This window comes from Mandrillus leucophaeus, unplaced genomic scaffold (assembly GCF_000951045.1).
Source record: "Mandrillus leucophaeus isolate KB7577 unplaced genomic scaffold, Mleu.le_1.0 Scaffold599, whole genome shotgun sequence".
NCBI classification, from domain to species: Eukaryota; Metazoa; Chordata; class Mammalia; order Primates; family Cercopithecidae; genus Mandrillus; species Mandrillus leucophaeus.
This window is the reverse complement of record NW_012106463.1, coordinates 2,446,155-2,469,558: the sequence shown is the minus strand read 5'-3', so window position 1 is coordinate 2,469,558 and position 23,404 is coordinate 2,446,155. Positions and strand designations below refer to the sequence as shown.

Below are 23,404 nucleotides of genomic sequence, written 5' to 3'. Positions count from 1 at the left end.
TATTTCTGTGGGATCGGTGGTGATATCCCCTTTATCATTTTTTATTGCATCTATTTGATTCTTCTCTCTTTTCTTCTTCGTTAGTTTTGCTAGCAGTCTATCAATTTTGTTGATCTTTTCAAAACACCAGCTCCTGGATTCATTGATTTTTTGAAGTGTTTTATGTGTCTCTGTCTTCTTCAGTTCTGCTCTGATCTTAGTTATTTCTTGCCTTCTGCTAGCTTTTGCATGTGTTTGCTCTTGCTTCTCTAGTTCTTTTAATTGTAATGTTAGGGTGTCGATTTTAGATCTTTCCTGCTTTCTCTTGTGGGCATTTAGTGCTATAAATTTCCCTCTACACACTGCTTTAAATGTGTCCCAGAGATTCTGATATTTTGTGTCTTTGTTCTCATTGGTTTCAAGGAACATCTTTATTTCTGCCTTCATTTCATTATGTACCCAGTAGTCATTCAGGAGCAGGTTGTTCAGTTTCCATGTAGTTGAGTGGTTTTGAGTGAGTTTCTTAATCCTGAGTTCTAGTTTGATTGCACTATGGTCTGAGAGACAGTTTGTTATAACTTCAGTTCTTTTACATTTGCTGAGGAGTGCTTTACTTCCAACTATGTGCTCAATCTTGGAATAAGTGTGATGTGGTGCTGAGAAGAATGTATATTCTGTTGATTTGGGGTGGAGAGTTCTGTAGATGTCTATTAGGTCCATTTGCTTGGTGCAGAGCTGATTTCAATTCCTGGATATCCTTGTTAACTTTCTGTCTTGTTGATTTGTCTAATGTTGACAGTGGGGTGTTAAAGTCTCCCACTAATATTGTGTGGGAGTCTAAGTCTCTTTGTAGGTGTCTAAGGACTTGCTTTATGAATCTAGATGCTGCTGTATCGGGTGCATATATATTTAGGATAAGTAGCTCTTCCTGATGAATTGATCCCTTTACCATTATGTAATGGCCTTTTTTGTCTCTTTTGATCTTTGTTGGTTTCAAGTATGTTTTATCAGAGACTAGGATCTCAACCCCTGCCTTTTTTGTTTTCCATTTGCTTAGTAGATCTTCCTCCATCCCTTTATTTTGAGCCTATGTGTGTCTCTGCATGTGAGATGAGTCTCCTGAATACAGCACTCTGATGGGTTTTGACTCTTTATCCAATTTGCCGGTATGTGTCTTTTAATTGGATCATTTAGCCCATGTACACTTAGGGTTAATATGTTATGTGTGAATTTGATCCTGTCATTATGATGTTAGCTGGTTATTTTGCTCGTTGGTTGATGCAGTTTCTTCCTAGCATTGATGGTCTTTACAATTTGGCATGTTTTTCAGTGGCTGATACCAGTTGTTCCTTTCCATGTTTAGTGCTTCCTTCAGGATCTCTTGTAGGGCAGGCCTTGTGGTGACAAAGCTGGATGGAGAATGACTTTGACTAGTTGAGAGAAGAAGGCTTCATACGATCAGAATTCTCCGAGCTAAAGGAGGAAGTTCAAATCCATCGCAAAGAAACTAAAAACCTTGAAAAAAGATTAGATGAATGGCTAACTAGAATAACCAGTGTAGAGAAGTCCTTAAATGACCTGATGGAGTTGAAAACCATGGCACAAGAACTATGTGACGAATGCACAAGCTTCAGTAGCCGATTCGATCAACTAGAAGAAAGGGTATCAGTGATTGAAGATCAAGTGAATGAAATGAAGTGAGAAGAGAAGTTTAGAGAAAAAAGAGCAAAAAGAAACGAACTAAGCCTCCAAGAAATATGAGACTATGTGAAAATACCAAATCTACCTTTGATTGGTATACCTGAAAGTGACGGAGAGAATAGACCCAAGTTGGAAAACACTCTGCAGGATATTATCCAGGAGAACTTCCCCAACCTAGCAAGGCAGGCCAACTTTCAAATTCAGGAAATACAGAGAATGCCATGAAGATACTCCTCGAGAAGAGCAACTCCAAGACACATAATTGTCAGATCCACCAAAGTTGAAATGAAGGAAAAAATGTTAAGGGCAGCCAGAGAGAAAGGTCAAGTTACCCACAAAGGGAAGCCCATCAGACTAACAGCAGATCTCTCTGCAGAAACTCTACAAGCCGGAGGAGAGTGGGGGCCAATATTCAACATTCTTAAAGCAAAGAATTTTCAACCCAGAATTTCATATCCAGCCCAACTAAGTTTCATAAGTGAAGGAGAAATAAAATCCTTTACAGACAAGCAAATGCTGAGAGCTTTTGTCAGGCTCTTTCTTTTATATCAGTCTTCGAGTTTTACTTTTTCCTTAAAAAATTATCCATTTTATTTAGAATTTCATAGTTCCTAGCATACAACTATAGAGTGCAGTAAGATCATTCTTTATTTTCTGGCTAAATTTACCCATGTTAGCTTTATCTAATAAGCTTTGTAGCTTATTAGATAATGCTACTGTTATCCTATTGGTAATTTACATACATCCACTTTTTTATATATTGTTCTCTTCTCCTATTTCTTTTGGGTTGTCCTTTTGTTACTTTGGTGAATTTTTATATTGATTACTTAGTATGCTAATTTTCCCATTTTGCTTTATGGTTTTATTATTAATAAATGCACTTACGGCTGTGAATTTTCTTAGTTTAGCTCTGAGCCCTTCCCAGGGTATTTAATTTGTAGTTCTCATTTTCATTGTTTTCTTAATACAGTGCTTTTGTGCACTTTGTCTTCTTGATGTACTTGTTAATTAGCAGAGTATTTCAAAATTTCTAAGTAGTCAGAGAGTTTTGATTTATATCTTTGTTCCTAATTTTGTTTATTTTGTTTTGGTAAGTGTGTTAGTCCATTTTTGCGTCACTATAAAGAAATACCTGTGAATGGGTAATTTATAAAGAAAAGAGGTTTAATTGGCTGCAGGTTGTACAAGCAGGACTCCAGCATCTGTTTCTGGTGAGGGCCTCAGGAGGCTACAATCAGGGCTGAGGGCCAAGCAGAAGCAATCGATGTCATACAGTGAGAGAGGGAGTGAGGGACAGAGGGAAAAGGTGCCACACTCTTCCAAACAATCAGATCTCCTGTGAACTACCAGAGTGAGAATTCACTCATCACCAAGGGAAGAGAGCTAAGCCACTCAGGAGGGTTCTCCCTGCTTGATCCAGTCACCTCCCACCAGTCCCTGCCTCCAACACTGGAGGTTACATTTCAATATGAGATTTGGAGGGGACAAACGTCCAAACCATATCAGTAAAATAGTATGTTATATATAATTTCTGCTTTTTTGTACTTACTTAGTTGTTGTTGTTTTTTTAAATAACCTAGCTTATGTTGACTTTCAAAAGTCTGTTTTCTTATTCTTCGTTGGGTGCCAAGCTATGTGTTACCTAGTGACACACAAGTATCATTAGTCCATGAAAGGCCGCTCTGGGCCCTGTTGTTTGTTTGATTCCATTTACCCCATGTGTATTGTGATTGCTGTCCTACTATAATTTTTCTACCCTGTTATTTTACATTTTCTGATTGTACTTTCTCGTTGTTTCTTTTTTTAAAGACACCTTCTTTTCTTTCCATTCCCTAAATTATTTTCTTCTGCTGGATTAAAAGTGATTTGATCCATTGTTTGTTGTTCTTATGGTGGTTGCCTTTAATGTAAGACACATACTTATGTTTATCTCTGTTGAACTCATAAACAAAACAAGTACTTGAGCATACTTTATGATTCCTTTGGTCTCTACTATCACTGTACCCAAATACACACTGTATGTTGGTTATTTTCTAGAATTTTATTTCTGGATTGTGTGGATAATTTCTTTTTTGTTTTTCTTTAGTCTTTGCTTTTTTACACAACCATAAACATTACTAAAGTGTTGTTCACCCATTGCTCTTTAGTGTTTTTCTTATTTCACTACTTTCTACAAGAGTATTTTTATAATACACTTTTGCAAGGCAAACCCCCTAAGGCCTTATATGCCTGAGAATTTATTATGCTCTCACATTTAAATGACTAATGGCTGATACAAGACCTGAGTTCAGAAACACTTTCTTTTCCATTGTCCATTGTGTGCTTCTATCCAGCTGCTTAGAAGTCCAATCTCAGTCTGAATCTGATTGCTTCCTAGGTGATCTACTCTCTCTCTCTACTTTGCTTTTCCTTTCTTTTCTTTTTTTCTTTTTTTTTTAGCTGTCTCTTTGATCTTCTTAATTTTCACTGTTAATGCGACTTGATGTAGTGTTTTTCTTTTTAAAACCTGGTTTTCAGCTGGGCGCAGTGGCTCACACCTGTAATCCCCGTGCTTTGGGAGGCTGAGGCGGGTGGATCACCTGAGGTCGGGAGTTCGGGACCAGCCTGACCAACATGGTGAAACCCCATCTCTACTAAAATACAAAACTTAGCCAGGAGTGGTGGTGTATGTCTGTAATCCCAGCTACTCAGGAGGCTGAGGCAGGAGAATTGCTTGAACCTGGGAGGCAGAGGTTGCAATGAGCAGAGATCATGCCATTGCACTCCAACCTGCTTGACAGAGCAAGACCCCATCTCAAAAAATAATAATAATTTAAAAATAGAAATAAATTAATAAAACCTAGTTTTCTACTCTATGGATCCTTTAAATATGAGGCCTTTCCTCTTCCTCTAATTCTGGGAGATTTATTTTTTGTCAAATATTTCCCTTCCTCCTTTTTTCTCTTTCTGAGCCTCTAGTGACTCAGATGTTGTCACTTCTTCTCATTTCCTTCATATCATCTGGGTTTTATTTTATGTGTTTTTTCCCTTCCTACCTCACTGCTGCCTTTAAAACGGCTTAGAACATCTAAAAATTGTAAAAAACAAACTCAAAAACACTAAAAAGATATATTAATTAAAGACAAGAAAAAGCAAGTGAGAAGTTCCTCAGTTTTATCCCTAGGCCGCTCATTTCTTTCTTTAGTGCTAACCATCCTGCTTTTACCCCAACTACTGTGTTATTTATTTCAACTGTTGTGGGGGTTTTATTATAAACCTTTATGTTGAAATAGCTTCAAATTTATATAAAAGTTGCAAGAATGGCACACAAAACTTCTGATTACCTGTCACCAGATTCCACAATTGTTAACATTTTACATTTCCTTTATCATTCTCTCACCATATAGATACCCATTATTTTTTGTGAATTTCTTATAAATAGCAGACATCATGCCTGACCTTTTACCCCTAAATACTTCAGTGTGTATTTCCTGAATGTTTTTGTAATATTTTGTAAGAGAACAAGGATGCTCTTACAAAATTACAATGCACTTATCATTAACATTGATAAAATACTATAATCTACATATCTTGTTCAAATTATGCTCATTATACCTCTAATGTTCTCTAAAGCAATACTGTTTCATATCACTATAATGTAAACCACAAATATGAGCCACATGTGTAATTTGAAGTGTTCTAATAGCCTCATTAAAAAAATTAAACAGAAGCAAGTGCAATTAATTTTAATGTTCTATTTTATTTAAGTCAGTATATCCAAAGTAGTATCATTTTAACATGCAATTAATATAAAAATTTATTATTGAGACATTTTGCATTCTCCTTTTCATAATATGATCCATTGTATTTTTCACTTACAGCACATCTCAATTCAGACTAGCCACATTTCAATCACACAGTAGCTACATGTAGCTGGTGGCAACCATATCATACAGCAGAGTTTTGTAGCAAATCAAAAATAAAAATTCTGGTTCAAGATCCAGTCTAAGATTATATACTGCATTTACTTGTCAGGTCTCTTCAGTCTTGTTCAATCTGGAATGGTTCTTAGTCCTTCTTGACTTTCATGACACTGATGCCTTTGAAGAGTACCAGACAGTTACTGTGTAGACTCTCCTTCAGTCTGGGGCTGTCTGGTGCTTCCTCATGATTAGATTCAGGTTGTGCATCTTTGGCAGGGATACCACAGCCATTACGGATATTTGTTTAACACCTAATTTACATTTTGTTCTTTTTCTCTATTTCTTGTTCTTGCTTCATATTGCTAACATCCTCCCTATCTTTGAGGATATGTATTGTGCTTCTGTTAAAGTTTTGGTCCATCTGTTGCAATAAGCTGCTTCATGTTCAGCTTGCATTCTCTTTCGCTAGTTGTACTCCTTGGGATCTAGTTACTGTGGCAGGTGGCCTTCTGCTTCTGTGGTGATATAAATGTTATGCCTGGAAGTGTATGATGGGGAAAGGCCAAATCCTAGGTGGTGCCCCTTCTGGTGTGTATAAGGAAAAGGAAGGAGACGAGGCCCAGGCATTATGTCGCTGCTATCAACTCTTCTATTTGCATTCTTCTACTGGGTAATATCTCTAGTTAAGGATTCATCCTGACACTCTTAGAACAAAGCAGGAATAGGAGGAAGTGATCTCCTTAGGTTGTAATCCCCAGCCCTGCAAGTTTGGAAACACAAGGGATGAAGAAGTGTATACCCAGTGAAGGCTGGGCTTCATTTATCCCCTTCTCTCCTGAGAGGGCTTTATGCTGCTGCCCTGAGATTACTCTGGCTGGGAATGGGAATAGGAATAGAACTGACCTAGTCCTGCAGACATCTGGGTTGCAGGACAGGCAAGGACCCTCCCTTGGTGACGTAAAGGAGAGGAAATAAAAGAGAACTCCAACAGTCCTCACAAATCCATCCTCCCACCACTGGGCTAGGGGAAAGAGGAGGATTCATCACTCCATCTATCCTCTTTTTCCTGGATCAGAATAGCCTTTGATCTCCTCTTTATTTCAGTGTCTCTGTTAGTTCCTTGGATCTGTGCTTCCCTCTGCTTCTGAAGTTTCCCTGGGTTGAATTTAGAGGATGAGGAGTACATGTTAATTAGCCATCTAATCCGGAAACAGCAATAACATTTCAGGGTTTTTTGTTTGTTTGTTGTTCAATCTATTAAATTTTTGGCAGTACCTACCCTTTCTGCTGTATAATGGTATGTTTAATTATGTTTCTCAGTCTATTATCATTTTCTTATTAGTTTATCATATTCTGATAATAGGGTATTAATACCTTGTTCTAAAATTGTATACTTACTAATTTCCCTTTGATTTTTATAAGTGATTTGTGGCTATGTTCTTTGGGCCTTATAGACATAATATCATTATGCTGTCATTATTAAGGCTGACTTTTGTCACATAATTAACATAGTTAGCTTGCTTTATTAACTTTTACCATAATTCCACCTTGTCTGAAATCTCATTTGCTTTTTCTTCCCTTTAATTAGTATACCTTTTTAGTGATTTTTTAAATTTACTTTTTAGTATTTTTAGCCTTTTTCTAAGCCTTTTTAAAGATTTCCCAGTAAATTATTGCATTATTCCAGTTGGAATCATTCTTTTTGTTTTTGTGCTTTGTTTTGTTTTACTTCCCCCAAATTGTTTGAGCTTACACTTATTTTAACCCTAGTCCTCTTAGGTTTTTTTTTTTTTTATTTTACTTTTTATCTCTCAATTTTTATAGTTAATTTGGGTTTTTTTACCCTAGATGTTATTTGGTATTGTATACACAATTAATTTGTTTGGTTTGGGTTTTGCTTATTTTAATTTCCTTTAGCAACTGTCTTCTTTTTAATTTGATTAGCTGTCAATTTAAGATAAACCACAAAGATTTCATTATCAAAATAGTATCTTTGATTCTCTTTTGTGGGAAATTTTTGTGTGTTTTTTTGTGTTGCCCTACTCTATTACTGCTTCCATTTTTCATTGATTTAGCTTGTTACTCAGTTTATTTATTTTAATCTATTTTTATTCTAACAATTTTCCTAATGCCCAACTCCTATCACAAACAATTCTTTCTATTGTTTTTGTTTACTTATCTCTTCAATAGATACATACTAATTCAGGATTTCATACTATTTTTAATAGTATCATCTTTTTTTCAGGTCTATCTTTTAAGATCAGATTTCTTTTTGAAGTAACTTTTGAAGTCAATGCTGATCCATTAGTGGGTGACCAAATTTCTTCAGACTGAAAATTCATTAACATCTTTGCATTTGGATAAAAACTTGACTGTATAAAGACAGAAATTATACAGCTTTTTTACTCTATGATATGTACATGGTTTTTCATTACAGTGAAGTCCTTATCTACTTATGACTATATTTTTTACATGAAATATGTAACCTAGCTCCTTGCAGAATGCTTTCTTTTCCTTTGGTAATTAAAATATTTGATGATAAATGTTGATTTCAATTATTTTTAATGGATCTTAGGGCTCTATTTGTACCTTCAACTTTTTTATTAAGGGTTACATTTTCCTTCTAGTGGATCTTTTTCTAATCTTCAATGTTTTATTCTTTGTTTGCTCATTCATTCCATAAATCTATTCAAAGCATCTATTTCATGCAAGCAGTGTGTTCAGTTCATTCCTTCTCTTTCTTTAGGAACTCCTATCTCTCCCAGAGCACTCCATTCTCCAGATCTTCTTTTGCATATTTGTATATCTCTTTTCATGCTTGGCATATTTTTTTCCTAGTTCATTTTCTCTTTCTCTGTTAGTTACCTGTAGCATCCAATTCTACATTTTACCTGTACTACCATTGTTTACTCCTTCCTGTCCCTTCCTGCTGTAATGAGCTCTTCTGAAATAGTTATAATGTCTTTCTTCAACATTTAAGAAATAGGTTACAACTATTTTCTAAATCCTATTTTGATTCTTGTTTCATTTCATGGTATACTGATTTTGTACTTCCCATCCCCACCCCATCCTGCACCCAGGTTCTTAATTCATCTTTCTTCTGTCATACCTGACAAACATTTTCAATGGTTCCAGTCATTTATTCCCCTTTACTCATTCTTCCTTGAGTTTCTTATGATGATATGGCTGCTATTTCTGAAACCTTTGGTTCAGACTGTTTTACTTACATTTAAATAGGCCTTGAAATTGGAAGGTTCACAGGCTCTCACTCTGACTTCCTCCTGGAGGTCCAAAAACTGTATTTCTTGAACATATCATGTCCTAAATAACACATACCTGTATTGGATTAACCATTCAGAATTATATATTACATTAAATATTACTTTCCTTATGTCTATCAAGGTAAAGTCCCATTACCACTGAGAGGGATAAGTTAATTTATTGATAACTTGCTTGCCATTTACTCCTGCTGGTTGGCAGCTTAAAGAGCACATGCTTCCTGCATCGCATTTATGTAGCTTAAATAGTCACCTGTTTTGAACTGATCTGAGAGGGAAGAAAGACTGGATTCATTGGCAAGCCATGGATCAATTATTATGTAAGCTCTAATGCTACCAGTCTCCTAGCAAAATTGATGTGATTAACATTTAAGCATGATGCCAACCCATGCATTTTTCATTTACTATTTCCTTCAAACCTATTTGCCAGTTCCTGTGTTGTGATTCCAAGAAATGCATACTTTAATAATAAAGATTTAATTTTCCCTTTGTATGAAAATATTATAAACACCAAACAGCCTTATGAAATTATAGGAGGGGGAATATCAAAGTCCATTAACAGCTTTATGTATGGTCACCCGGGAATTTGCACACACAATTCTGCTAAAGCTAATGGCATTTATGTACTTAAGTTTTCCAAACAACGAGTTGAAAAATATGCCCTCAAGAATTGTTTACGCCAAGAAGGGCCAACTATTTATAATCACAAGTGGAGTTTCTGCAAAGGTCTCTGCCAGCCACTACAGTCCTGGTATACATCCCTCCCAATTTGCAAAAACTCTTCTGTTTGGGGTTAAAGTGAAGCATGAGTCCAAAGAAATATTTGCAGCTTTTTCCTAGACTCAGTTAAATTCAGAGTGAAAGAACATAGAAGAGGACAAAGGGTATAGGAAATGACAGCATAGGCAGCCCTGCCTTATTTTTAGTGAAAAGGATTAGTACAGGTAGCCCTGCAGTAAAGCTGATCGCCTGTGATCAGGGAATAGGATAGTTGTAATCCCTTTATTATACCACTGAGTTGATTGATTAAATTGAAAGTTATGAGTCACATGCCCCCAGACCATCTTCCTGAGTCTGTGCGTATTCATATGGTCCTAATGGCCTTCGACTGGAAGGAAAAAGCGTGTGCTGCCTGCAGGGAACACATGAAGAAACGCTTGGGAGGAAGCAAAACTTTTTCACAACCACCAGCAAGAGTTTAATTAAACTCTCTCTAACATTATAAGCTTGCCTCAATTTAAGAGCAAAATGTGCCAGGTTTTTCCTGAACATTGAGCCTCCCAGGGTCTTGCAGCTCAAGTGGAAAGAACAATGAAAAGCAGAAGGCTTTCTTTTTACATCTGGCTCCTTGAAATGGGGCTAAGAGGCTTTCTGGAGGGTTTTGCTGGCTGGGACAGTTAGTGTTTACAGATGTGAGTGGCTTTCAGTCATTGAATGTAAATTGCATTTGCTTTGTTGTGCACACCCTGGGAAAACCAAGAGGAAGAAGAGAAATAATGTTCCTTTATCCGCCCACACACATTGATATTCAAGGCACAGTCTTTTCAGGTTTATTGGGTCCCTAAGCAACCTTTGAAGAGATCTGTACATCTGTCCGGCTGTCCCTACTCCAGCGGACGTGGATTCCTTTGCTTTGCTTTTCAAGTTTCTGGTTCCATCTTTGGTCCGTTGACTGAATTTTTTGGTAAACATTTCTTGCATTCAGACTTGAGTGGCCGGCCACCCAGCTCCTGGGCTAATTCTGCTTCTCTCTTAAAATTTGATCTGTATTCTGAAGGCGAGTTCATCAGAAAAAAAAAAAAAAATGAAGGAGGGCTAGCTTTTAATGTGGAAGCTAAAAGCCTAAGAAGTAAACTAAAATAGGAAGATGGGAGAGAGCAAGTTCTTGTTGAAATGCTGAATCCCCAAACCAGATCAGAGTAATGTGAAAGTGGAAAGAAAGCCTTTCTAAAGTGAGAGAAACTGTAATCTAGGTTTCTTTTGTACCTCGCAGCTCCCCAGAAAAGAATAGCCAATGGTCAGCACTCCACTGAGGCAATACATATTGTATATAGTCTGAACAATAGTGGACTATCATGAGTCAGATCCATCTAGGAGTGTTGAATCTGAGACTTACTAGAGGGCCTTATGGAAGTTACTTAACGTGTCTGTGTCTCAGTTTTCTCATCTGTAAAGCAGGGATAATCAAAGCACCTATCTCATGAAGCAGTTTTAAAGATGACCTAGGTTCAAAGCTAATCTCCACCATTTACTAGCTGTAGCACCTTGCAAAAAACACTGACTAACTTATCTGACCTCCGATCTCCTCTCAGTAAAATCACAGTCTACATCATTGTATTGTTGTAGAGTTGGATGAGTTAATATTCTTAGAATAGGCTTGGAATATGATGAAAGCTCACAAAGTGTTAGTCATTATTATTTTAAAATGAGACAATGTATAAATGGTTCTTAGCTCAGAACAAGACCAACATCAAGGACTGTGTTAGCTATGGCTGTAATGTGCTTATTTCTAGCCTTGTCCTGCTACCCACCCAAATTCTCAACCTCTAAATAAGGAATTAGCTCTGATCTCATGCTGATATCTTGGATAAGTCTTCTCATCTGATTGGCTTCCATCACCTGGTGAGAATTTGCTGAGATTCCAACCTGACTCCTGAATTTCTTCCATGTCCCAAGTGGAGAGAGGGCCAAGTTCCAGGTATATTTTATCATCCCTAACTTCACAAATATCACTGGAAGTAAATGGCCCCAAGTTTACAATTGACAGATACTTTATAAAAGATCTTATACTACAAGGCCTAACCAGCAATGAGGAAATAGAGTTTTCATTTGTGACTTTTTCCCCTATCAGAAAGGAATTTAATAACAAATAAAATATATCCATTTCAGCAGTCGAACAGACAAACACTTGGAACTAATCAGCTAATTTTAAGTTAGTATTTGATGACCTTTTTTTTGTAAATAAGAGAAGTCAGTGGAGTTTGGAATTTATGTGTTCTGTGATTTCTGTGGGCCAAGGTCAGTTTTACTTGATTTCTCTTCCCCTCTTTGCCCACCACCCAATCCCCAGAAGCCCATAAGCAATTACGAGGTGAGATCTGTCTCTATGTATCCTAGGGGCTGAGCAACAAGCAGTTAAAGAAGAAGCAAAGCCGAGAGAAGGTAAAGAAACCACTTACTTGTTGAGCTGAGTCCTGGGCAGCTCCTTCTCTCTCTGCCTAGCACGGTCTTACTTGGTCTTCATATTTCAGCCTAAATCATCACTTCTTCAAGGAAGCACTCCCTGATTCCCCACACTGGACTGGTTCTAGTTCTTAAGCACTCTTTACAACCCTTTGTACCCTTCCAACTATTTATTGTTCTGTTTATCATTCTGCACTTGAACTCCTGGTCTCAATCGATCCTCCTGCCTCAGTCTCCTAAGAAGCTGGGACTACAGGTGCATACCACGATAGATAGAGCACCAAGTTCTACTTATTGTTTAGTGTAGCTGCTCCAGGTTTCCCTAGGGTTATGTTCTTCAGGATATTCCATATAATTTAAAGCTTACAGAATTCAAGATTAATCCTGAAAAAGGATTAAGACTGCATTTTTAAACCAGCTATAAAGTGGTACAGCTGTGCACCAATAACATAAGCACAGCTTAAAATTCATTCAGTCACCAGCTTTGAAATTATGATTCTTACAATTCTTTAATTTGGGGAAAGAGAGCATTGTTTTACACATTTTGTGCACAGAGTGACTTTACTAATATTTTAAAATATTTTTATATGTCTTTGTTAATATTTTTATGTTTCTATGCCTTATGACATGTCCATATAAGTCCAAATCAGACTGCTCTGTAATTATTTGTTTAATCAAATTAACTGGCTTCCCCCAATAAAGGATAAGTTCCAGGCACTGTAACTACCCTTTGTTCATTTCATTCCACCCAGTAACTAGCAAAATGGTATGTGGTAGACACACAAGAAACCTGGAAGGGATTTAGAAGGGTAGAAACTGACACCTTCTAAGAATAAAGGAGGAAAACTTTTTTCTTCTCTGTGGACAGGAAGGACAGCATGTTTTCCATCTCAAAGACAGGAAAGAGTTACCTCTTCCTCTGGGCTCCATCAGCATCCTGCCTACTCCTACATCACGCACAGATCCTAACTGACAAAATTATTAATCTCTCTTCCACTGAAATAGTCACATCAGATGGATTCCTTTCTGACTGAAACTGTTCTGCTGTGAAAGACTAAGAACAAAGCAGATACTCCTTCATGCCAGGCCAGTTCTATCAGTCATCCTACTGGCCATCCAGGGAAGAAGGAAGACTAAAGCCTTCTAACACCTGACATCCCCCAATCCAGGAGAGAAGAAGAGGAAGTTCCCGGTTACTGAGGAGTGAATCGCAGTTCCCCTTTTTGAGTCTCTAATACCATAACCACCCCATCTCCTTATGGAACCAGAAACCCATAATCTCTTATTTTATCTCTTCCTTTATAAGAATTATTGAGTAATTGCTATGCTACCTGTACTGTGTCAGTTGCATATCAATTAAACAATTGCCTACTCCTGGTACCAAAATCTGTGTTAGAGTTCTCCAGAGGGACAAAACCAATAGGATATATGTATATAAAAGGGAGTTTATTGGGGAGAATTAGCTCGTACAATTACAAAATGGTGTCCTATGATAGGCTGCCTGCAAACTGGGAAAAGAGAGAAGCTGGTAGCCTGGCTCAGTTCAAGTCTAAAACCCTCAAAACCAGGGAATCTGATAGTGCAGCCCTCAGTCTGAGGTCAAAGGCCCAAGAGCCCCTGAAAGGCCACTGGTGCAAGTTGCAGAGCCCAAAGACTGAAGAACCTGAGGTCTAATGTCCAAGGACAGGAGGAGAGGACGGGTCTTCCTCTCCCAGTGCACTGACTCAAATGTCAGTTTCCTCTGTCAACACCCTCACAGACACATCCAGAAACAATATTTTATCAGCTATCTAGGCATTCTTCAATCCAGTCAAGTTGACATCTAATATTCACTATCACACTTGCCCTAGGCTATTGTTTCCCTGAGGGCAGAGACTATGTTTTGTTCATGACTGCCTCACTATCTCCCAGCCTATGCAAAACAAAATAGACAGCTGGAAGTATCGAATGAATGACGGATAACAGAATGGATAGATGAACTGGGATTCTGGGGTTCACTCCATCTCTTGTAATACTATCAAGGAAATGTCATAAAAGACAGACTCTAAATCTTCTTTAAAATCTGTATCAGTTAAATGCATCATGCTTCCTTTAATCTATAAGGGCTGGAAAAATCATATTACCCTCAACCCTGGGGCAACAATCATAATTAGTATCTTCAAGATACCACATATATTAGAAAAAACACTGGACAAACTCTCTATATGATGAACACATCCTTTTCCTTACCTTTCATTTGCTGTGTCCTCTTTGCTTTTTCCCTGCATTCTATGATTTTATGGAAGACTCTCAAGAAAGACATTAGAGTTGGTTGGGACCATTACTATATCCCCAGCTCCAGCACCATATCTGATAGAGAGTTAGTGCTGAATACATGTTACTCAATGAACTTGCTGCAAGAAGTCTTCACTTTTAAGAGAATATTTCAGTTACTTGAAATGATCATAGGAGGAATATGTATGTACTAATAATCTAATAAGATTACTCAGAGTTGTACACACAAAACTCTGCTGAAGCTAACAGCATTTATATGCTTAAGTTTTCCAAACAATGAGTTGAAAATATACCCTGAAGAATTGTTTATGCCAAATAAGGCTGACTATTCATGATCATGACTGGAATTGCTGCATGTTTTGTGCCAGCCACTTCATTCCTGCCAAACATCCAATTTGCAAGGATTCTTCGGTTTCACTTTGAAAATAAAGCAGTAAAATGCTGCTTAAGCTCAACTTACGTGGGTCTTATTCTTCATTACTACTTACTTAGGCTATACTGATTAGAGTAACATCTTAACTCTGTTTTGAAATGCTTATTTTGATTGACAAAGTGACGTGGAATTTTAAAGTGACAAATTGACCAAGGAGCACAGAAACGAGTCAATAGAATTGTGATGTTAACTTGAGTTCTGAACACTCAACACTTGAAAAGTGGCTCATACCACCTTTTGTGCAGGGACACCAAGAACCCGAAAGGCTGTCAGTCAGATATTTCTGTTAGCAGAGGCAAGAAAACAGTTCCTTATCCTGGTGGCTCCTAGGTCAAAATTTGCAGGAAAAAAAAAAAAAGAGAGAGAAAAAAGCTGGCAGACCAAAACCTTACATTGACCAAGGTCTTAAACATGGCAGCTAGAGATTATGTGCTTGGAAAATAATCCATAACAAATAGTGCTTAAAGGCAAAAGAACTCCTGAAAAGTGAGGCTGCTGAAGACCCTTCAGACTCAGTCCAGACCTAGGTTCTAAACCAGTGAGTTTCCTTATTTGGAAGAATTGCACAAGAGTTTAGCAACCCAGCATTGTACCAGTTCTAACAAGGCCATTACATCTAAAGCTTTATTAAGCACATAGACTCTGCAGTCAGCATAAATCCTGCCTTCACCACTCACTACCTGCAAGAGTCTAGGCAAGACATTTAACCCCTCTGTGCCTTGGTTTTCTCATATATTAAATAGGGATAATAATAATACTAACTTCATAGGACTAATGTGAGCATGAAGTTAATTAATTTATGTGAAGCTCTCAGAAGAGTGCCTAGCATATATTCAGAGTTATATACTTGGTAGCTATTATTATAACCCTTTTTCATGATCTATTTATTACCTTGGACCCCAGTTCTCATAACTGGGTCTTAATTTTCATGCATGTGTGAATTCCATAGATAGTTAGGGACTACCTACTATCCAGCTGACTTTGTCCTTTATAAAATGGCCTTTTTCCCCAGCAAGACCCATGTAGGAGTCCTGGCTTTGGCCTTCCAGGGATGAAGTCCCTTCCTTGCTCCTTCTAATTCTTCCAAGCACTAGAATTCTGCCTTTTATTGCTGCCAGACCTGCCTGATGCCCAGTGTCTCTCTATCACTGTCTGCTCCTAATCCCTGATCTTGCCTAACACCAGGGACTTTCTGGCCCGTCTGCTCATCCCAATACCGATCTTTCTGTCTAGTCTTTAAGCTCAGCTGCCTGGTCTGGTCTTGATTCTGACAGCGCCCTTGAAATTTGTTCAAGCAATGAATAAGTTATGCAAATCCTTTATTTCCCTGCAAGGGAGAACTAGGAAGCCAGACCTTATAAAGCCAAAAGAATTCCTGCTGCCCCCTTACTGCAATAATTTAATCTCTAAGAAACTCAAAAAAGCACTAAGGAAATAACCCTCTAATCATAAACAATCCCTCTCCATCAAGAGAAAACAGACCTCTCCTGCCTGGAATTGCTTAAACAGGAGTCTTCCGTTTCACCAGAGCTCCAGGGACAAACCAGCCACCAGCCACCACCATGGGCTGCAGGTTTCAGAAACTTGGAAAGGGGAATTTTTCATCCTAATTATTGCCTTTGCAGTGTTCTCAGATGCGAGGATGTGATGATGGTGGGCGCGGGTATGAGCCTGCTTTTGTGTTCTCAAATAAGGCTAAGAGGCTGTTCTCCTTAGCTTCTTAGCCCTAGACACTCATCAATCAACTAGATTTCCTGAGTGTACCTACTATGTGCAGGTCTTTGGAAAGCAAGTCACCTCCTATGTACTTTTTTAAATTTCTATTTAAATGTTTCTGAGTACAGAGTTGGTTTATATGTGTATGGGGTACATGAGATGATTTGATACAGGCATACAATGTGAAATAAGTACTTCATGGGGAATGGTGTACCCATCCCCTCAAGCATTTATCCTTTGAGTTACAAACAATCCAATTAGACTTTTTAAGTTATTAAATATTTTTAAATATACAATTGTTGACCATAGTCACCCTATTGTGCTATAAAATACTAGGTCTTATTAATTCTTTTGTACCCACTAACCTTTTTTTGTACCCACTACCATTCCCATTTCCCTTCCATCCCCCTACTATCCTTCCCAGCCTCTGGTAACCATCCTTCAACCCTATGTCTATGAGTTCAATTGTTTTGATTTTTAGTCCTTATGTACTTTTAAAAGTATTAGAGGGAAGCTAATATTCAAGGTAAAACAAAGTTCTGATGCTGCCAAAGCAGAAGGGACTTTCCCAAGGTCACAGAGTTCAAAAGGAGCAGATCCAGGATTTAATTACATCACCCTGTGTTAAAATACAGATTGTTTGACACATCTCACTCAGTTCACTGGAACTTGACCTGTTCCAGCTTAATCTCATGCCCTCTGCACATCATACTCTTGGCTTCACGTCCGTCCAGGTTCCTAGAGAGCAGCCTGCTCATTCTGATCTCCAGGCCTTTGCACAGGCTGTTTCCTGCAATTGCCACCCTCCATCCAGCCTCCATTTCTTCACCTGACTGTTTGCTTGCCACCCTTTCATTCTCTGCATTAACCCCACTGCCCTGCCTCAGAAAGCCATTTCCAATTCCCCAGTCTGTATTGGCGGCCCTCCTCATTTCTGCTTTGTGGCTATCCTATCACGACACTTTATCCACACGGCACTGTAATTGCCTGTCCTCACATTTAATCCCCTAATATGCTGAGAGACCCTCAAGGGCAGGACCCTTTTCTGGTTTCTCTCTGAATCCCCAGGACCATATGTAGGATTTAGAGCACAACACATGACGGTGAATTTTTGTTACAGAAAGGTGGACCAAACTCTCTCTTTACCAGGCTGCCTCCCTGACAGGTCAAATCCCAGACTAAAAATAACAGCGTTGCAACTCCTGGTTAATGGCTCCAGGCAGGCACTCCTGGCCCAGAGCTCCTGACCTCCGATCTGTAAAATGTTCTGGGGTAACATGTGTCCTCCCACCTTTGCCTCTTAAAGGCTCACTGATCATCACTGTCATTTCCTTGTTACCACCCCCATTAGGAGGTGGATCAAACTTTCGGTTTTCATCCAACGCAGCTCAAGCATAGGGTAGGCCAGAGTGAGCCTGGAGAGACAAGGCAAGAAAAGTAACTCTGCTTCTGCCATCACTTGGTTAGTTTTTCTTTATTGAAAGGGAACTTTTTATTGAAGCATAACATACACACAGAAAAGTAGGTAAATTGTAAGTCTATAGCTCAAAGCTTCACATTCATGTGAACACATTCATTTCACCAGCACAAAAATCTTAAAATGACTAGGACTTCAGAAGCCTCTGTTTTGTCCCCGTCCAGTCACTACTGCCTGCAAAAGGCAACCATCTCGACTTCTATCATAGATTAATTTGGCCTGTTTTAAAACTTTTTAAGAAGGAAATTTTACAATATGTACTCTTTTGTTTCTGGCTTCTTTTGTTTATAGTTTATCATTAACTTTATAGTTGGTGAGATTCATCCATGTGGTTGCATATTATTTTGATGTATGTTCTCTCTCATAGCTGTATAATATTCCATTGCATGAGTCTACCACTTTTCATTTATCCTGTTATGAATGAACATTTGGGTTGTTTACAGTTTGGGGCTATAATGAACAGTGCTGCTATATCCATTCATGTATATGTCTTTTGATAAGTATACATGTGCTTTTCTGTTGGTTAGATACTAGATGTGGAATTGCTGAGTTGTAACACAAGTGACTTAGCTTTAATAAATACAGCTAAACAATTTTCCATACCAAAAGAGATCTAATTAATCTACATCCTTGCCCATACTTGATATTGTTGATATGGTTTTGTTTTGTTTTTCTACTTTAACTACTGGATGTAGTAGTGATATCAAATTGAGATTTTGATTTGCACTTCTTTGAATTTTGCCTAGTGTGTTGTCATTGACCACTTGGATAACCTGAAGTATTTGTTCAGATGTTTTGATCATTCTTTCTTTTTCTATTATATTCTCTGCCTTTTTCTTACTGACTTGTAGTAATTCTTTATATAGTTAAGATAAAAGTCCTTTGTCAATTATATGTATTGCAAACATCTTCTCCCATTCTATGGCTTGCCTTTTTACTTTTCTAATCTTTTGGTAAATAGAGGATTTAATTTAAATGTGGTCCACATTATCTGTTTTTGTTCATGATTAGCACCTTTTGTGCCCCATTTAAGAAGTTTTTGCCTACCTCAAAGTCATGAAGATGTTCTCTTGTATTTCCTTCTAAAGCTTTATAGTTTTTACCTTTCATATCTAGATATTGAAATGATCTGTAATTGAATTTGTGTATGGTGTAAGGTAGGAGTCAATAGTCTTTCTGAATTTTTTTCTACAGGACCATTGATTGAAATGCCCATCTTTTTCCTACTTCATTACAGCATTACCTTTGTCATACATCAAGTGACCTTATATCTGTGGGTCTATTTCAGGACTCTTCTGTTATTCTGTTCCATTGCTGTTTGTCTGCCCTGCCAATAATACACTGTCTTTATTATGATTCCTTTATAAAAAGCTTTGATATCTGGGACTGTTCTCCAATTTTTTTCTTCTTCAAGATTATTTGGCTATTCTTGGTCTTTTGCATTTCTGCATAAATGTTAGAATCGTGATCAATTTATATTTTTTTAAAAACCTGTGATTGAGACTGATTTTGAACTCACAGAAAAACGTGGGGAGATTTGACAACTTTACATTATCAAATCTTTCAATCAATGACCATATCATTCCATTTATTTAGTTTTACTCTAAGTTCTGTCAATAATGTTTTATAGCTTTCTGTAGAGAAGAGGTCTTGTTCAGTTTTTCATGAGATTTATTCCTATATGTTTTATGCTATTGTGAATAATAACTTTTTAAAATTTCATTTTCCAGTTGTTTGTCCCTGGTATATAGGACTTAAATTGACTTTTATATTTTGAATTAATTTTCAGAGACTTTGCTAAATTCACTTATTGCTTCGATTACTTTGTATATAGATTATTTTGGAATTTATATACACAATAAGTTATGCCAATAATTCCCTTCTAGTTTTTATAGTTCTCTTTTTCCTTCTTGCCTTATTGCACTGGCTGTTACCTCTAATACGTTGTTAAATAGAAGTGGTAATAATGGGCATTCTTGACTTGTTCCCAATCTTGTGGGGAAAGCTTTTAATATCCATCATTAAGTAAGATTATTGCTATAGCTTTTTTGTAAATATTTTTATCACATTAGGAAAGTTTCCTTCTATTATTAGTTTGCTGAAATGTCTTCTTATTGTGAATGTGTATCAAATATAATCAGATACTTTTTCTGTGGTCTATGAACATATTCATGTAATTTTTTCTGTCAATGTGATGAATTGTATTGATTAAATTTTGAATGTTAGACTACCCTTGTATTCTTGGAATAAACCCCACATTGTTATTATATAGAATACTTTTTCTAATTAACTGGATATAGTTTGCTAATATTTTGGGGTTTCTGCATCTATGGCAATGAAAGAGATTGGGCTTCCATCTTCACTTTTACCTTCAATTTTGAGATGCATTTTTTTCTACCTGGGCTGACCCCTCTTTTGTCCTATATATAGACTTAGTTAAATAGACTTTGCTTCTATTATTAGCTTAACAAACTTCCCCCAGATCCTCTAGTTTATTTCTTATTGACAGAACGAAAAGCTTTCCCAATGACAAACTAGTCATGAGCCATGTCATGGTCCAACCACTCCCTGGCAGTGTGTCCACTGTCACATTATAGATCCTCTCTGAGCCTGTTTCCTCATCAATGAAATAGCATTGAGAAGAAAGTTAGATAATGCATAATAAAGCATCTGGTACAGGCAGGTGCTCAGTAATTCCTGTTTCTCACTACCTCTTCTCTTCTGCTTAAAAACTTTTCAAATACGGAAGACCATTGGCTTACTTATTTACAGGGCTTAGCCGTCAGAATTAAGATTCAAATCTGAAAAAAATGAACTAATGGGGGTGGGAGATGTCCGTTCTTTTTGTTATACTCTAAAAAACAAAGCAAAGTTGTTTACTGCTCCTGCTAAGCTTTTTAAATACAAGCTTCTAGATTTTTTAAGTTAGATAAACATTGCTAGAATTTATCATCCATAGTGCTACAGTTCCTTCCCTGGGGCTTCAAACTCAAGTGTTAATGGAGTATTAAACATTTGGAAGTTGTCCAGGAATACAGCCTCTCTCCCATATTTAACAGTGTTTATGTGGAAAAGTCAGCTTGGAAGGACACCTTTAAATAATATTCTTTCTAGATATATAATTGTAGTGTTGTCAGTGCATAATAAACCATCAACCAGCCTTTATTGTACCAATGGGAATGAGAGTTTGGGGGTGCCCTGAAATTATGTTCTTTGTGTCTGGGATGAGAATCAGGTGATTAGCTAGGCTTTATTTATAGATATCCAAATAAATCAAGAGTCAGAAGTTCAGAAAGATTGGGCTGGGAAGGCTGAGGTCAAAGAAGGATGAAGTCTATGAACACCAAGAGTTAATACCCCTAATGCTATCAAGGACACTGGATAGGTCCCATCGTATGTCTCCATTATCTCCACCCCAAGAACTAATTCTGGTGACAGGCATGAGTGACATCAGAATGACCTTCTGACTAAATCTGAACTTGGCTCAAGCTGTGGATCCCCAGTGGAGTAGAAAGGGCAAGGCCTTAAGTTTGGCAGGTCAGTGCAAATCTCAGCCCTGCCACCTACTTGCAACTCAGTTGCCTCACCATAACATGGGGATGGTAACTGACCTTCCTAGTAAGACAACTGTGAGAATGGAAGGATACCCCTGTAAAGGACATGATGCAGGGAACATGCTCAATAATAAATGGTAGTGATTGTGATGATAATGATATTGATGATGAGACAATGACAATGAAGACAACATCCCTAGCTTTGGATAGAGGAGTGATAGAGGATTACCTATATTCTGCTTGTGGAAACAGGAGGAGCACCCCTAACTGCCTCTTTTCTAATCCCCACAATTATTTTATGGATCTCTGGGCCCAGACACATGATCTTAGTTGGACAAGCCATTTCTCAATTTGGGTTCTCCTAAAAGCAGAATCTGAGGCAAGGCCTGCAGGTATTTTGTGTAGAAGGTATTAGAGGAAGCAGAAGTGAAGGAATAGGGAGAGAGTAACAAGGAAGGAGGAAGGGTCAGGGTAAGAGTGCATTATTCAGTTCACTGGCATCAGTGTACTTCTGAAAGGTGTAAAGATTGTGTCCAGAATTGTCCACTTTCCAGAATTTTCTACTGGCACCCACCCCCTATAGACCAAGGGTTGTCTGCAGTAGCATGAACTTCCCCACACTCCCAGGCACTTGCTTGCTGGCCAAATGGACTCTCAAAGGTTCAGAGAAGGCCACGAGTTAGTAAACAGGAAGAGGCCCTTGAGGTGGACACTCACTGACAGCATTAGCAAGTGCTCACCCCTGCCTGCCATAGTTGTGGCTGAAATCGGAGGTGGATGGAGAGTGTGATGCAGGGCACCAATTGTAGCTGCCACAGGCCAAGTCTTAGTTCAAGTGCAGACTCCTCCTGCAAACTGTCTACTTGCCACATGTGATCCACAATTGTGAGAGACCCCAGTCATCAGTAGAGTCTTTCCTCTCCCATCCCCTTGTGCCAGAAAGGACTACCTGCACAATTGGTTCTTATATTTAGCAGTACACAAACATATGCCCAATTCTAGAGCTGTACTGTCCAGTAGGGTAGCTACTCGATACATTAAAATTGATTAGATTTAAATTAGTTTTTTGAAATTAAATAAAATTTAAAATTTATCTCCTCAGTCACACTGACGACATTTAAGTGCTCAGTAGCCACATATGAGAAGTGGCTACCATATTGGACAGTGAAGTATAGTATACTTCCATCTTCATGGAAAGTTCAACTGGACAGTGCCACTCTTGAGAGAGTCAGTCTGGATCCTAATCCTGGCTCTGCCATATACTAGATGGGTAGTCCTGGGTACATCATTTAATCTATCCATGCTTTAATTTGCTAATCTGTAAAATAAGTTTATTTCCATGATTAAATAATAATATGTAAGCATATACTAAAGTCTCACTACATGTTAATGATTCTTATTTCCTAGTTCCCAGGGTAATATTTATGTGAGGCAGGAAGTACTTAAAGAGCCTTCAGCCCTGATTCAGGCCCTGGGTCCCTTGAGGCTACTCTCTGGGGTTCTAAACTATCTCTATGCTCAAGATGACCACGCCCATATCTTCGAGTCTCCAAACAGAGATGTTGCTTTAGCCCTCACTCCTTTTTCAGCTTCTTGTCAGTTCCCCACCCTAAGTTCAGAGGCTGGAGCTGGAGCAGTAGCCCCCGGCTTATGTCAGCAGCCTTACTGCCTGCTTCTGGGAACTTCTGTCTGTGTGCCTGACTCATTCTGCCACTATTTTCCCACCACTTGCCCACCCTCCCAAGGGGCCTCTGCACCCCCAGTGCTGACTGTGACCTGAACTACCTCACTTTAAAATGCTTGCTGTCCTCTAAGACCTTGTCCTACCCTAATGGGCAGGTCCTGTGCATGTCCTGGTTTGCTACCAATTTCTGTCTTTCCTAGAGAAATAAAATATTGATATTTAA

General features: G+C 38.0%; 1 protein-coding gene across 1 annotated transcript in view; it reads left to right on the top strand.

Annotated features, from left to right (window-relative positions):
- The window catches only part of SPON1 (spondin 1, extracellular matrix protein), a 247,751-nt gene that overhangs the window by 63,054 nt on the left and 161,293 nt on the right, over positions 1 to 23,404 (top strand). The window lies entirely within an intron of this gene.